We start from the raw sequence: 17,637 nt of genomic DNA on the forward strand, positions 1-17,637 counted from the left end.
CCTCACCATGGGCCTGGTTTGGCTGGGGATGATGGTAAGGAATCAGAACGAGCCAAAACGCTCCAAAGCCTCCATTCACTCAAGTTGGGATCTCTAAGCTGGCACTATCATCACATCACACACACACACACACACACACACACACACACACGTCACAAAAACCACGCAAATTTGAGACGAATGGGCATTGTAGTACCACACAGGTTGGCTAAGGGCTGCTTTTGAGTCTGTAGCCCATCCCGATTCGACTGCCTAGCCTGGCTAGGTGGCTCCATGGCTAAGACGCTGAGCTTGCACTTCAGCGGTTCGAGTCCCTAGTATAGTTCTCCTGCGAGAACAAGGGGGTTGGACTAGATGACCTCCAAGGTGCCTTCCAGCTCTGTTACCATTACTGCTGGCTCCAGTGCCCATCAGGCTAAGCCGGATGGGTTCTGTGGTCCAACCCAGCTGGGAGAAAGGGGGAGGGGGGGAAGTTCGGCATTGCAACCCACCACCCCTAACCAAGAGCCGGGTCATTGGCAGCTGGAGCGAACCGCAGCGCAGGAGGATGGGAGATGGAGTCCGACATCTGTAGAAGGCACCGATCGGGAAAAGTTGGAGCTGGCAGCCGGCGGTGCCCCTGGTGTCAAGCCAGCGCCGCCCGCTCCGCTCCAGCCCAACGTGGCAAAACCCAAGACGCAGATGGAAAACACGGGAGGGTGGGGGACGGTGGAAGCCGCGCTCCGTTTCCCCGCGGGGTCTCTCCAAAAACCTTCCCTCCTTCCGCCCCCTCCCCAAAGCCTCCTCTCCCCAATCTCCCCCCCTCCCCCGTTCACTTACTGCTCTCCTTCGCAGTCGAAACTGACTCCCTTTTTCAGCAAGGCGGCGCGCCGGCTGCGCAGCCGGGACAGGGGGGCTGCTTCCAGCGCCATCGCCCCAAGTCCTGGGCTGGGCTGGGGGTCGGCCCGGGCCAGCGGGAGGAGCGAGCTGGGGCCAGCCGGCTGGCTGGCTTGGCTAGCTGGCTGGCAGTCCCCAGCTGGGCTCTCTCCCTGCCTCTCTGCACCGCTTCCCTTTCAGCGCTTGGGTCCGCCCCGTTTGGGCGAGGGGCGCCCGGACAAGAGAAAAAAAAGAGGAGATGAGAGAGGGAGGGGATGGCGAAGCTCCCATCACACCCCTCCCCAAGGCTGGCCCCTACCTGCCTCAGCTCCGCTCCTTCCTCGCTTGCCACGGAGCCCTTCGCCTGGAGGGTGAGGCGCTCTGCACATGCTCGGATGCCCTGGCGCGCCACTCATCTTGCTTTGCCTTCTCTTGGACTGCATCCTCTCAAACAAAGAAGAGTAAGGTGGGGGGCTTATTTTCCGAAGCACTAAAAGGCAAGACAAAAAAATAATCATCATCAATGGATGGAAACTAACCAAGGAGAGAAGCAACCTGGATTCAAGGAGAAACTTGCTAAAGGGTGAGAACCATTAACCAGTGGAATGGCTTGCCACCAGAATGGAATGGAATGGAATAGAATAGAATAGAATAATATGAATATGAATATGAATTAAGAATAGAATAGAATAGGAATATAGAATAGAATAGAATAGAATAGAATAGGAATAGGAATAGGAATAGGAATAGAATAGAATAGAATATAGAATAGAATAGAATAGGTATAGGAATAGGAATAGGAATAGGAATAGGAATAGGAATAGGAATAGAATAGAATAGAATAGAATAGAATAGAATAGAATAGAATGGGAATGGAAATGGAATTGGAATTGGAATTGGAATATTAGAATAGAATAGAATAGAATAGAATAGAATAGAACTAGGAATAGGAATAGGAATAGGAATAGGAATAGGAATATAGAATAGAATAGGAATTGGAATAGAATAGAATTAGAGTTGGAATAGGAATAGGATTAGGAATATAGAATAGAATAGAATAGAATAGAATAGAATAGAATAGGATTCTTTATTGGCCAAGTGTGATTGGACACACAAGGAATTTGTCTTTGGTGCAGATGCTCTCAGTGTACATAAAAAGAAAAGATACATTCGTCACAAATCATAAGGTACAACACTTAACGATAGTCATAGGCTACAAATAAGCAATCAGGAAACAATCAATATCAATATAAATCGTAAGGATACAAGCAACAAAGTTACAGTCCTGCAGTCATAAGTGAGAGGAGATGGGGGATAAGAACAATGAGAAGATTAATAGTAATAATAATGCAGACTTAGTGAATAGTTGGACAGTGTTGAGGGAATTATTTGTTTAGCAGAGTGATGGCGTTTGGGGAAAAACTGTTCTTGTGTCTAATTGTCTTGGTGTGCAATGCTCTATAGCGTCGTTTTGAGGGTAGGAGTTGAAACAATTTACGTCCAGGATGCGAGGATGCCTTATTCCAGGTGTGGCCTTACTAAGGCTTTACAAAGAGGTACTAACACTTCACGTGATTTGGATTCTACGCTTACAAAAGCCTGAAATCCAGTCTCTGCTTGTTGCTTAATCCCAACGCCAGAATTGTGGGTGTCTAAACAGGGACGTGGTGCCTCAGTGGCTGAGACGCTGAGCTTGTCGATCAGAAAGGTTGGCAGTTCAGCGGTTCGAATCCCTAGCACCGCGTAATGGAGTGAGCTCCTGTGACTTGTCCCAGCTTCTGCCAACCTAACAGTTCGAAAGCACATTAAAAAATTCCAGTAGAAAAGTAAGAACCACCTTTGGTGGGAAGGATGCATTGAGTCATGCCGGCCACATGACCACGGAGGCGTCTTCGGGCAGCGCTGGCTCTTCGGCTTTGAAACGGAGATGAGCACCGCCCCCTAGAGTCGGGAATGACTAGTATCTCTGCTTAGGTGACTTTTCGGCCTTGAATTCAATTCCAGGACCACTGGAACTGTCACAAATGAGATGATCGGCGCCCTTTCGATGCTCAGCCGAAAAGGTGGGTGAAAGGAGACGGGGAATGAATGATTATGATGAATTGCCCTCATCAGGATCAGAATTAAAAAGGCTCCCCCCCCCCCGCACTTCAGCTTTCCGGCAAGAGCAATTTAGATCCGCAAGAGAGGCAGTGGGAACGAATCAACAGGCTGATATTGCATCTTGGGATCGATGAAAGGTGGGCACGTTATTTCTGGAGAATAGCATCACCTATAGCACATACAAAGGGCTTAGCACACCCTGGCTGTGACCTTGTCTGTTTCCTCGCCTTCCTTTCCTCCTGCATGTGTTGCCTCTCCACAGGGGGAACCTGAATCGCATCTCAAGGAAGCAAATCTTTCTCCTTGAAGAGCTTCGCCGGTCGAGAAAGCAGGAGGTTTATCTCCGAACTTTATCTTGGATAAATAGGCACCTCCAGGCTCACAAAAAAGAAAAATCAAACAAACCAGGTGATTGCCGAAGCAATTTTTTTTATAAAGAAGGAGATTGGGGGAAGGACTTGAGCAGGTGGCCTCTATTGCAATGTTCTGAAAATGAAGGTAACGGTTCCCCTGGCACATCTGTGCTAGTCGTTCCCGTCTCCAGGGGGCGGTGCTCATCTCCGTTTCAAAGCCAAAGAGCCAGCGCTGTCCGAAGATGTCTCCGTGGTCATGTGGTCCGGCTGACTCAATGCCAAAGGCGCATGGAATGCTGTTCCCTTCCCACCAAAAGGAAGTGATCTGGACAGTGAGGAATGCTGATGGTTATTGAAGAAGTGTCTGTCCTTCCTTCCTTCCTTCCCTCCCTTCCATTTCCCTTCCATTTTCTTCCATTTTCCTCCCTCCCTCCCTCTCTTCCATTTGCCTTCCTTCCTTCTCTTCCATTTTCCTCCTTCCTTCCTTCTCTTTTATTTTCCTCTTTCCTTCCCTCCCTCCCTACCAGCTCACTCTCTTACTTCTCTTCCATTTTCCTTCCTTCTCTTCCATTTTCTTCCTTCCCTCCCTCCCTTCCCCCTCCCTCTCTTCTTTCTCTTCCATTTCCCTCCTCCCTCTCTTCCTTCTCTTCCATTTTCCTTCCTTCCTTCCCTTCCATTTTCCTCATTCCTTCCATATCTCCCTTCCCCCTCCCCCTCTTCCTTCTCTTCCATTTTCTTCCTTCCCTCCCTTCCTTCCCCTTCCCTCTCTTCCTTCTCCTCCATTTTCCCTCCTTCCCTCCTAAAAATGCACTCCTGTTACCTGTCACAAGGATTGATGCAGCTCTCTGCAAAAGCACGAGAGGGCAGCAACCATACGGATACGGACTTCGAAAAGAGCACTTGCCCTGCTTTTTATTTGAATTCGAATTCGGTTTGTCTCCTTATATCAAATGCACCTTTCCCATTTAGCACTTGAGAGCAGCTAGGGTTAAAAGCACATAAGGCATTTTACAACCTACTCCAGTGCTTTCCCACATGCCTTTTATTGTCTCAGCCCTGACTATAAAAAACTTTCTCTCGTTAAAGCAGGCAGCCACATAAATCCTAAATCCGCACCCGCAGCCCAGCCCCCAACTTGGGGCCCTACTAACAAAGTTTTTTCTCCGTGTCAGGAAAAGCAAACAGCTAAAGATTAACAAGGGGGAAAGCGAAAAGTTACAGAGAGAGATAGAGATGTCTTCAGCAAGGGACGGGCTCCGAGAACTGATGCCACAGCCTTAATAACATGTTGGCACTTGCCTTGGTTGTGCAACATGGGTGGGTGGGTGGGGGGAGAACACAAGAAAAGTGCTTGTTAGTGTGATCATATTTGAATTGGCGCAGGTCAGCAAGGCTGGCTCTATCATTAGGGGGGAAAATGATGGGAACACCTCTGGCATCAGATGCTGAAATATTCACTTCCTTCTCCATCTCCAAACCCCTGGTAGATTTTTTTTTAATCTCCTGGCTTGTTCGCACACAAGTAATCGTATTTCTCACACAGCTGCCTTTCCCCAGACTGTTTCGAAAGGAAATGTACAGGCAACGTGAAGCAAACTTTTTCCCCAAACCGATCTGTGCTCTTTGCAGATGAACAGAGTTGGAAGGGACCTTGTAGGTCATCTAGTCCAACCCCCCACCCAAGCAGAAAACCCTATACTATTTCTGACAGATGGCAGTCCAATCTCTTCTTGAAAGCCTCCAGTGATGAAGCTCCCACAACTTCTGAAAGCAACTTCTGTTCCATGGGTTGATTGTTCCCACTGTCAGGAAATTCCTCCTTATTTCCAGGTTGAATCTCTCCTTGATCAGTTGATCCATTGTTCCTTGTCTGGCCTTCAGGTGCCTTGGAAAATAGCTTGACCCCCTTCCTCTCTGTGGCAGCCCCTCAAATATTGGAAGATACTATCCTGTCTCCCCTGGTCCTTCTCTTCCCTAGACTAGCCATGCCCAGTTCCTGCAACCGTTCTTCATATGTTTTAGTCTCCAGTCCCCTAATCATCCTGGTTGCTCTTCTCTGCACTCTTTCTACAGTCTCAATATCCTTTACAGATTAACAGAGTTGGAAGGTCATCTAGACTAGTCCAGTCTCGTCTTGAAAGCTTCTGTAAACCGCTTAGAGAGGGCTATAAAAGCACTGTAAAGCGGTATATAAGCTAAATGCAATTGCTCTTCCTTCCTTCCTTCCTTCCTTCCTTCCTTCCTTCCTTCCTTCCTTCCTTCCTTCCTTTATCTCTTGAGTTAGTCTAGACAGGAAGGAAGTTCCTGATCTCCAACTATCACATGAGTCCTTTAAAATAGATCCCAACAGCTGTGGCACCTAACTGGATTCTCATTTCTTTATTTTCTATTTTTTGCTTTCACTGAGGAATGGAAGGAGGGAATGCCTTGATTTCTTTGTCTCCTCCGATACTTCCTGCCTCTATTAAAACAAAGTGAACACAGGCAGTGCTCAACTTATGGCAGTTTGCTTAGTGACCGTTCAAAGTTACGAGGGCACTGAAAAAAAGCTCCACATTTACAACTCACAGTCAGGTGATCGAAATTCAGATGTTTGGCGACTGACTCATATTTATGACAGAGGCAGCCGGATTTGCTGTGTTATGAATGTAATAACTGCAGTGATTCGCTTAGCAAGAAAGGTTGTAAAATGGGGCAAACTCACTTAACAACTGTCTCGCTTAGCAACACAAAACGTGGGCTCCATTGTGGTCGTGAATCAAGGCCACAAAAAACTTAGTAGCAATACCTAGTTCTCAAGGAAGAAAACCGAAGCGAATCATCTTCTGATCCACCACCTGTCTTGCTTCATAATGATGTTGGAATGACTGAAACTGACCAGTACAGGGAAACTGATTAATAAACATAAGTTTATTCCTTGGCTTCCAGATAACACCATGAGGATCAGTCGGACTGCTGCCTTCCCAAATATTGTAATGGCTCTGCAGACGTTTCCTTGCAGACGTTTCATTACCCAAACTAGGTAACATCATCAGTGCTATAAGCGGGAAAGTGCAAACCTACTCCCTTCTAGCACTGATGATGTTACCTAGTTGGGTCATGAAACGTCTGCGACATTAGAACCACTTCTGACCTCCGCTCCTTCCGGCAAAAATTGAAGACTCACCTGTTCCGATTAGCAGGCCTGGCATAATTACAACTGTCCCTCCTGGCAAATGTATTATTATCTGGTTATCTTAGGGTTTTTTAATCTGTTGTGTCTGTTTTAGGGATTTTAAAAAAATTATATTTATTTAGCTTTGTACAGTTCTTTTAATTGCATTTTAACCTCCTCCAAACTGTACATATTTAATTTTTTATTGTATTTTTGTGATATTCTCTATGGACTGTACACCGCCCCGAGTCCCTTCTGGGAGAGGGGGCGGTCTAGAAGCACAAATAAATTGAAATTGAATTGAAATTGCAAGAAAACCACCAAGCTCAGAGAGCAACAAGGACCCCACAGTAGGTGTTTCATCCTCCTCCACCATCACCACAACAACACCACCTCCTCCTCCTCTTCGCAATCCCCACTCCCTTCTAATACTGATGATGTTACCTAGTTGGGTCATAAAACACCTGCAAGAAAACCCACGAAACTCAGAGAGCGCGCCTCATTTCAATCCTGAGCTGCAAATATTCTCTTTTAGTAGTAGCGTTAAAAAATTCAAGGTGTAATTTTACGTGCCTTGAAGCGCTTGGATGGATGGTGCCTGCTGAAAGGGGGAAATGCAACTTTAAAAACCAATTCGCTAATGACCAATTAAGACTTTTTTTTTTCATTTTACAGCCCGGGAGGAAGTTGGAGCGCAATTCAGAGACAAGAGGGTATAATCCGACCATAAAAGCACCAGCCAACTTTTTAATGGCACAATAAAGACAACACAAAGGGTGAAGCCACAGGCTATGTGTCACCAAGACGTGGCCTATCACATCCACTGAAGAAGGTCACTCCCTTCCCTTCCAGGTTTAAGGATAACTTTTCTGACCACATCACTTCTGACCACATCACTCCAGGAAGTAGGAACTGAAAATGTCAAGACAGGGGTTTAGCATTGTTGTTGTCCTCCTCCCCCCCCCCCATCTTATAAGAAGACATTGCGTCCTTGCTCCTAATCAGTGGTGTCCTTGTGGAAAGCTGTGGCGCAGATCAAGAGTCACCTGGTTGGTTGAATTGGGCAGCGAATGAATGAATGAATGAAAGAGTGAATGAAAGAGTGAATGAATGAATGAATGAATGTTCAGCCAGCCAGGGAGAAAAGCCAACCCTTCAATGCTGCAAGACAAGCTCTGTATGGTCCTAAACGCTACCAACCCGCCTTCCACTGAGGACCTGTAACACTGCAGGAGTCAAAGAGAGAGCTGTGAAAATACCTACAGACCCCTCGCATCCTGGACATAAATTGTTTCAACTCCTACCCTCAAAATGACACTATAGGGCACTGCACACCAGAACAACTAGGCACAAGGACAGTTTTTCCCCCGAATGCCATCCCTCTGCTAAACAACTATAACCCCCCACTGTCAAATGATCTACTAAGACTGTATTACTATTCTTCTTCTCTTCTTTCCCAGTACCTATCTCCTCCCACTTATGACTATAATCATGTTGTTTGCATCTTTAAAATTTGTATTGTTTTATTTGTTTCCTAGTATGATTTGATTGCTTATTTGTACCCTATGACTATCACTAAGTGTTGTATCTTTTTATTCTTGAGAGAGAAAATATGCCTAAAATCTAAGGGTAGCTAAAAAAAATAGGGCAGGGCATTTCTCACTGGGGCATAGAGGAAAAAAGATGTGACTGTTGATTCATCCTATCTATCTATCATCTATCTATCTCCATCCATGCATCCATCCATGCATCCATCCATCCATCCATCCACCTACCTACCTCTGCCTGCCTGCCTGCCTGCCTGCCTGCCTGCCTGCCTGCCATCATCTATCTATCTATCTATCTATCTATCTATCTATCTATCTATCTATCTATCTCTATCTATCTATCTATCTATCTATCTATCTATCTATCTATCTATCTATCTCTATCCATCCATCCATCCACCTGCCCATCCATCCATCCATCTATCATCTATCTATCTATCTATCTATCTATCTATCTATCTATCTATCTATCTATCTATCTCTATCCATCCATCCACCTACCTACCTACCTACCTACCTCTGCCTGCCTGCCTGCCTGCCTGCCTGCCTGCCTGCCTGCCTGCCTGCCTGCCTGCCTGCCTGCCTGCCTGCCTGCCTGCCTGCCTACCTACCTACCTACCTACCTACCTAATCGATTCGAATCGATTCGAATCTATCTACCTATCATCTAAATTTTCTCCCTCCCTCCCTCTCTCTCCCCCTCTCATATTTATTTATTAAATGTATATGCCGCCCATCTGAAAAGCTTCTCTACTCGGCTCAACCACGATTTCCATCATCCACCCAGCTCCACAGCTAGCCAAGTTTCCTTGCCTGGAGGCGGATAAACCCTTATCAGCCCCCGCCAACCTGACTTTCCCCCTTCCCTTCCAACTCGCCCTCCCTAGCGCCCTCCAGCTCGGCTTTGGAGAGCCCGACGCTGAGCTACGGAGGCTGGGCGCGGTAGTTCCTTGGCCAGGAGTTCCCGGGCGGGAAGGAGGGCGGGCAGGCGGGTGGGGCCAAGCGGGAAAGGCGAGGCGGAGCCCGTGGGTGAAAAGCCCGAGAGGAGGCGCCGACCGAGGCCAGACGAGTGGCACAGCGTTGGGCAAGGTGGCACGGTCCAGGGTGGCGAGCGAGATGAACGATCCGGAGAAAGGCAGCCGCGGGCAGCGGGAGCCGCTCAAGATTGGTGAGTCGGGGGGCGGCAGGAACCCGGGAAAGGCACCAAAGGGGAAAGAGGGAGAGGACGGCTGCTGGGGCTGGCTTGGCTTAATCCCGCGGGGATCGAGTGGGGATCCTGAACTTGGAGAGGGGAGCATCTCCTTGCCCCAAAGTGGGCTTTCTCTTTAGGGGGAGGAGATCCCCGGGGATCCAACCCAAGGGGATTCCCTCCTCTCTAAGGGGAGTGGGGCTTTTCAACCCACCCCCCTTTTGCCCCTTCTTTCAATCCCTCGCTTTTTTTTCCTTTTTGGGTGGTGCTGAAAGACCAAACCTTTGGAGATCTCCGTTGGCTTCAGTGCTTGCTTTCAGCGCCAGCTGAAGGCCCTGTTGGGCTGCGGTCCAAGTGGGGAGTGCCAGAACGGAATGCCAGGAAGGAGGGGAAGAGGTTCTCGGTGGGGCTGCCGAGGGGTGTGTGTGTGTGTCCGTAAATACAATCGAGCGAGTCCAGAGATACAGTATTTCAGGAGAAGAGGGCTCCACTCCTCTGCTCCCAAACACAATCTCTTATGCCACTTATGGACTTGTAATTTTGTGCTTGGGCAACTCAGAACTTCACCACCTTTGATCCGACCTAAAATTGTCTGCTACAACGTCCTACCTGTCAAGGACTACTTCAGTTTCAACTGCAACAACACACAAGCAACACAATAGATGCAAACTTATGGGAAACCGCTCCAAACTCGATTGCAGAAAAGACGACTTCAGCCACAGAGTGGTCGACGCCTGGAATTCTCTACCGGGCTCTGTTGTTACATCCTCAAACCCCCACAGCTTCAACCTCAAACTGTCTGGACCTCACCCCATTCCTAAGAGGTCCGTAAAAGGGGGCGTGCATAAGCATACCGTCCCTGTCCTAATATTCCCTTGTATTTGTATTCATTTCCTGTATTCATAATCATGTGTATACATGTATCTGTTATCTAATTCATGCTTGACAAAATCAATAGAATAAAGACAGTAGGAAGGGTCTCCCCCCTCCCTTGTTTAGGCAGGGTCTACTTGGGACTGGCGGAAGCACAGCCAACGTTGGCTTGGCCAACCGGACGCCGCTTCCTCCCCTTTGCCAGGGGCCTCTCATGTGGAGGTTGATCACGAGGCAGTCATGGCTGCGGAACTTTCCAATTCATAAAAGTTCCCAATTCATAATGGTGAAAATGTTAATAAAGAAAACCCAAGGAAAGGTTTTGGGGCAAAGAGGCCAAATCAGGGTATCCTGGACCCGTCAGAGAGAATAATTCAGGGTGGGTTTGGTAAATAAGAAACTACGGAGACGTTAATGCCAGCAAATTGCAGTCAGAGTGCTTTGAACTTTTAACTTGGCGGATGTTTAACCTGTTAACCATTTTTTCCCTTTGACAGAGAGAGAGAGAGAGAGAGGGAGAGAGAGAGAGATAATATGAAATGAAATGAAATTTAATTTGTAAAGCCGCAAATTATAGATAGATAGATAGATAGATAGATAGATAGATAGATAGATAGATAGATAGATAGATAGATAGATAGATAGATATAGAAAGATAGATGATAGATAGAGAGATAATAGAGATACGGAGAGAAAGATAGATAAATACAGAGATAGATAGAGATAATAGATAGATAGACAGACAGACAGATAACAGTTTATCACATTTTATTTATCTATATATATTAAATTATTGTATTTTATTCCAATTTCATTTTAAATTATATTTTACCGGATTTTAGTAATGATTTATGTCTGGAACTCTGCACTTTGATATGGCCCAAGGCCTAATCAATAAAATAAATCTGCCTGCCTACCTACCTGCCTGCCTGCCTACCTGCCTGCCTACCTGCCTATCTATCTATCTATCTATCTATCTATCTATCTATCTATCTATCTATCTATCTATCTATCTATCTAACATCTATCTATCTATCCATCTATCCTCTCTATATATTTATCCCTATTTATCCTCTATTTACCTCTCTGCCTCTTCATCTATCTATCTATCTATCTATCTATCATGTATGATAGATCAATTAGGTTGCAAATACAGGCAGTTCTAGACTTACAACAGTTCATTTAGTGGCTATTTGAAGTTATAATGTCGCTGATAAATGACCCTTTTTCATACTTACGACTGTTGCAGCACCTCCGTGGTCACGAGCTTTAAATTCGGGTGCTCAATAAGTGGCTCATATTTATGACGGTTGCGGTATTCCTGGTGTGTGTATGTGTGTGTGTGTGAGAGAGATAATCCCCTTTTGTGAACTTTTGTCAAGCAAAGTTAAGGGGGGAACTGGATTCACTTCACAAGCGTGTTCATAACTTAAGAACCGCGATGATTCGCCTAGTGAACGGGCCAAGGAAAGTCGTAAAACGGGGCAAAACTCCCTTAGCAAATTTCTCACTTGGCAACGTAAATTCTGAGCTCAATTGTGGTCGTAAGTTGAAGACTACACTGTAGATGTAGCGGCTTATAAAGGTCGAACCTGCTTTGCAAAGGAGGTAGGGATTATTGTTGTAAGATATTTTGTTGGGGTTCAACAAAGGGAGATGATTTGTGGTGGGGTTTTTTTTTGTCTTTTTTAAATTTAAACTTTTTTTAATGCTCTTGTCTAGTTTGGTCTCTGTTTAATGTGTTTTTGTCTTTTATAAATCCCCTTTTTTAGTGTTTTTGTTTCAATTTGTTTTGTCTGTTTAATTATACGGAGTGATTTTGTATTTTAATCCTTGGAATGAAATCAACATTGTAAAAAAGGAATAAACAAACAAGAAACGTTTAGGGTCCCAGTTAGGGACGCCAACAGCCAAAGAGATAGAATAATTCTTTGGAGGAATCTGAGTTATTTTTTTAAAAAGGGCTTCTCCAGAGATTTGTCTGTTTACTCAACAAACTGTTGTTAATTACCCAGGGTCTTTGTGTAGCTACTGGTTGCACTAAGAAGAAAACAGAGGAGTTTTTAGTTAGTCCCTCTAGAGATTCTTTTAGTTATAGGAAGCAGGCAGCAAGGCAAATATTCGTATACAAGTTTCCATTTGCATAGCAAAACAGTGTTCTAATATTTGAGCGGTTGCCCCAAAGAAGAACTTATTCTCCAGAGCACATGAAGGCAGGACAAGAAGCAATGGGTGGAAACTAATCAAGGAGAGAAGCAACCTTGAACTAAGGAGGAATCAGTGGAATGGATGTTGCCTCCAGAAGTTGTGGGTGCTTCATCACTGGGGGCTTTTAAGAAGAGACTGGACAACCAGTTGCCAAGTTGTGAGAGCTCCCATCCCTGGAAGCTTTCATAAACAGAGGCATAGAATCAAAACAGGGATGGAATTAAGACTCGAGAAGAGACAACTGTCATCTGTTAGAAATGGTGTGCGGTCTCCTGCTTGGGTGGGGTGGAGGGGGTTGGACTAGATGACGTACAAGGTCCCTTCCAACTCAGTCACTCTGTAATATCTGAATGGGATAGGGTTTCCTGCCTGAGCAGGAGGTTGGACTAGAAGACCTCCAAGGTCCCTTCCAACTCTGTTATTGTGTTTTTTTAAACACGTAAACACAATAACAAATACATAGACTACATTTATACAGCACATTGGAACTTCATATTCCTTCTTATAGCAGTTTTGAGTCGGTACATATTTGTATACACTATTTTCACCCAAAAAACGGGTCTGTTTTTGGCATGCAGACTGCTTCTGGGGGCCTGGGAGGGTGAAAATGCGATGCACGGAGGGTTTGGGAGGCCATAAACACCTGTGTTTGGTCTACAAAATAAACCTCAATTTTCTTCCACTTTTTTGGGGGGGGAAGGTTCGTCTTATACCCCGAAAAATACGCTATGTGCCATCTTCGGGCCTCTGGTTGACCTCTGGGGAGTGAGTAATAGGGGTTCCTTCCTGCTTGATGGCATCTTGCAACCCCCAATTTGATATTCAAAGTATTTCCCGGTAGGAAGGGAAATGTTTGGCCTCCACCCTACCTGCATCATCGAGAACCTGTAGAGATGTTGTCATTTCTCTATCGTTTCTCTCGAAGGCATTCAAAGACGCCGGGAGAGATTGAATACATGACAAATGATGGATGGCATCTCATAATTTGTATGCATGCATGGAAGTCAATGGACGGTGCCTATCTGACTAAGCCGTAAGGTGATGCAACCACTTTATGGCTCAGGGTGGTGCAGGACCCCAGCCAATAGTGGCTTAATCGCGAAACAGCCACAACTAAAGTGATGTCACGAACGCTCCTTTCCCAGCTTCAGAACTTCAGTTCCTTCTTGTCCTTCAAGATCAACAAATGGTGTTTGCAAGTTTCAGGAGATACCGGAAGAATAGTCAAGGTGTCCTCCAAAGCACCTGAGGGCAGGACAAGAAGCAACGGGTGGAAACTAATCAAGGAGGGAACCAAACTAGAATTAAGGCGAAATTTCCCGAGAATTAAGGCGAAATTTCCTGAGAATGAAGGCGAAATTTCCTGAGAATTAAGGCGAAATTGTCTGAGAATTAGTCAGTGGAACAGCTCACCTCCAGAAGTTGTGAATGATCCAACACTGGAAGCCTCTAGTCACCCCTCCCCTCCCAGCTACTCCTCATCTGCCCAGGCTCCTTAGGGCCCCAACAGAAGCCGTTGCTGGAGCTAAGCAGCCACCAGGAGAAAGAGTTGGCAAAAGAGCTCAGCTCAAACTGGATCTGACCGAGAAGGAGGTTCAGCAGAAGCACCTCACTGAGGACTAGGAGCATAGGCTTTCCAAGCAGACGGAAGACCTGCAGGAGTGTAAGGCCAGGTACCGGCTCCTGGAGGCTCAGTGGGCTGAACTGGTCAGCTAAGTTCGAGGCCATGATGCGGTCCCACTGGAACGAGGCCCTCCGGCTCTTTGCCCCCAGCGGTGCTTCTCTCCAGCTTTCGCCCAAAGCCCCTCACCAGGAGGCCGAAGCAGACTCCAAGTCAGAATTTCTGCCCCCCTTCGACCCACACAAAAAGACCCTGAAGGGGGAGACTCTCTGCAGCAACAGAAGTGTTCATTGCACGTATCCGTCCCAGAGGCCGTAGTTTGAGGACCCCTGATTTAGTGCAATATAAAAAACACAAGTAATTTTTCTGCAGACCACCAACATTTTCTTACGGACCCCCAGTGGTCCACAGACCACCAGTTGGTGACCACTGGTGTAGGTTATCCTGCCTAAGCAGGGGGTTGGACTAGAAGACCTCCAAGGTCCCTTCCAACACAGTTACTCTATTCTATTCTACTCAATGGTTCTTTTCAAAAGGCAACTGGACTTCCTTGGTCTTTTTTCCCCCACTTCTTCAGCTCAGTTCTTCAACTGAAGAAGCTTCTTGGATGAGAAGTGACACGTTTCCAAGAAAGACCATTGCATTTAGGAAAGAAAAAAAAAAGCACTTTTGGGACAAGCATGTCCACAGACATTTCCATAAGCACCTTTTGAGGAACACAACAGGCAGGGTCGAAACTACAAGTCCCACAATCTCAGCCAGCAGCCATGATGAAAGAAGCTAGGAGATGCCTTCCAGGACTGTGGAAGCTCGCCTGTTGCATATGCCTTTTGCAACCGTTTTGGGAAGAGAAGCTCCTTCCGAGATTGTTGGTCACGGCGTGCAGGGCTCAACAATGACAAAATCACTCTTTTACTCAATTGCCAGACTGCCAAAAGGCCAACCTTGCTTCTCGGTTATGCAGTTTGCTAATCCTTCTTCCGATTATCCCCACCCCACCCCAAACCCTTTTGCCAACTCCTAAGAATGTCACAATGGTTTGGCTTCCTTATTTCGTTCTGCTCTTAAAGGTAAAGTTTCCCCTCGCAGATATGTGCTAGTCGTTCCCGATTCTAGGGGGCGGTGCTCATCTACGTTTCAAAGCCGAAGAGCCAGCGCTGTCCGAAGACGTCTCCGTTGTCATGTGGCCGGCGTGACTCAACGCCGAAGCTGCACCGAACGCTGCTCCCTTCCCACCAAAGTTGGTCCCTGTTTTTCTACTTGCATTTTTTGCGTGCTTTCGAACCACTAGGTTGGCAAAAGCTGAGACAAGTAACGGGAGCTCACTCTGTTATGCGGCGCTAGGGATTCGAACCGCCAAATTGCTGACCTTTTGATCGACAAGCTCAGCGTCTTAGCCACTGAGCCACCGTGTCTTGTTTCTTACAGGTTTGTTTTGTTCCAGTGTGTGCTCAGAGAGCTTGAGGGCGCGTGTAAAAAAACAGGGAAGCAGAACACCTGCCATGTTAACTGCCAAAAACAAATTTGGGGTTTTGAAGAGTTATTTTCGCCTTGACCAACCCTTTCTTCTGTGCAATTTTTCTCCCCGTTTCGGAGGGCTTTTCAGCATCATGCAAGCTTAGAATCTTTCCAGCATTTCTCGAAATGGTTGCAAGAGTCACAAAGGACAAATCCAGGACTCCGAGTCTCCTTTCCGGAATATCTTGAGTCCGGATTGGGAAAGAGATTGGCGCACGAGAGCGAATCTCCCTTCCAGCTGCAGGAAAAAGCCTTGAATTATCTGTGTTTATAAGGCCATGGCGATCGTAGGACTTAGAAACTTTGGACTTTCAGCCAGAATTACGTGGGCTGGCCTTGGCAAGCCTGACGCTACTCTTAGGAAACAGGGCAGAAAGTTCAGGCAGTTGCAAAGGAAAGGAAGATTCCTCCTGCAGGGGAAAAAAACAACAACAATTACCGCCAACCTGCCTTCCATGGAGGACCTGCACACTGCACGAGTCAAAGAGAGGGCTGTGAAAATACGTACAGACCCCTCGCATCCTGGACATAGATGGTTTCAACTCCTACCCTCAAAACGACGCTATAGGGCACTGCACACCAGAACAACTAGGCACAAGGACAATTTATTCCCAAATGCCATCACTCTGCTAAACAAATAATTCCCTCACCACTGGAATATGTGTGTGTATGTGCACATGTGCCAGAAACCTGAAGACCAGCTGGCTGGCACATGCATGCTTGCTTTTTGGCCATTTGGGGGGGGGCATTTTCAGGCCATTTTTGGACCGTTTCCAGGCAGTTTTTTGCCTGTTTTCGGGCCAAAAACGGCTTGAAAACAGCCTGAAAAACAGCCTGGTTTTTTTGGCTATTTTTGGCCGTTTGTTGGGCCGTTTTCAGGTCATTTTCCGGCACAAACGATGCGGGCCAGAAACCAGAAGAGCAGCTGTCAATGGTGCAAGTGCCCACAGAGAGGGCTCTGCATGCCACTTGTGGCATACGTGCCATAGGTTTGCCATCATGGCTATAGAGCAATGCACACCAGAACAACTGGACACAACGACAGTTTCCCCCCGAATGCCATCTCTCTGCTAAACAAACAACTCCCTCAACACTGTCAAACTATTCCCTAAAGCTGTATTACTATTAGTCTTCCCATCGTTCCTATCCCCCATCTCCTCCCATTTATGACTGCAGGACTGTAGCTTTGTTGCTTCTTTCCTTATGATTTATATGGATTGTTTCCTGATTGCTTATTTGTCCCCTATGACTATCATTAAGTGTTGTTTTGCACCGAATGATTCTTAGCCACTGAGCCACCGGGTCCCTAGAAATAGTTGGACTACGGTCCATTAAATATGTACCAATTTGGCAACAACACATTCAAGTTCACATTTGAAGCTTTGCTAAGTGGTTTTTCTGTGGGGGGAAAAATGCTCTAAGCATCCTGGCCGGCACAAACAATGAATCAAAATGGGTGTCTGCAGGATGATAGTTGCTGCTGATTCCTTACCACCGCTGAAACATCTTGTGTCTTTAACCGCCACCCTGCAAAATGCAATCCTGTTTAATGCTGGGTTGATTTATGCTGCCTTTTTTCATGCTCCCCTCTTAGGCCTGATGCAACTGGGCAGTAACCACTTGCTTTGATGGAATTCCAAAATGTAATCTTAAAACGTAGCTTGAGTAGCTGATTTTTGGCAGCCGTGATTCCCCTTCGGTTTTTTCAGGATAGAAGGCTGTTGGTTGCAATTTAGTACATTTTGATAAAGATGCTTCAGAATATTATTGTAGTGGGGGGAGGAGGGGGGAAGAGAAGAGAGATAGATGAAGAGGAAGAGGAGGAGAAGAGGAAGGGGAAAGGGAAGGAAAAGCTAGATAAGAAGGGGAAGGAGAAGATAGATAAGGAGGACAAGAAGGAGGAGGAGGAGCAGGAGGAGAAGAAGTGAGGAGGAAGAGGAGGCAGAGGAGGGGAGGGGAGGGAAGGGAAGGGAGGAGAGAGAGTGAAAGAGAAAGTGAGTGAGAGAGAAAGAAAATAAGAAAGAAAAGAAAGAAAGAAGGAAAAGGGAAGAAGGAAAGAAGGAAGGCAAAAGAAAGAAAGAAAGGAAGGAAGGAAGGAAGGAAGGAAGGAAGAAAGAAAGAAAGAAAGAAAGAAAGAAAGAAAGAAAGAAAGAAAGAAAGAAAGAAGAGCTTCCATTCCTGATTATGACCCCAATTAAACCAATACCTGGGTCCAT

At 46.3% G+C, this 17,637-nt stretch overlaps 1 long non-coding RNA gene across 1 annotated transcript; it reads left to right on the forward strand.

The window, feature by feature from the left end:
• The first annotated feature begins 8,880 nt into the window (after nt 1-8,880).
• On the forward strand, nt 8,881-11,860 carry LOC309399316. Its single transcript, XR_014176504.1, has 2 exons — nt 8,881-9,180; nt 9,761-11,860. It is a non-coding gene; the product is annotated as an uncharacterized lncRNA (long non-coding RNA).
• Nucleotides 11,861-17,637: the final 5,777 nt, after the last annotated feature.

This window comes from Natrix helvetica (assembly GCF_964273705.1).
Source record: "Natrix helvetica genome assembly, chromosome: 15".
Classification (NCBI taxonomy): Eukaryota; Metazoa; Chordata; class Lepidosauria; order Squamata; family Natricidae; genus Natrix; species Natrix helvetica.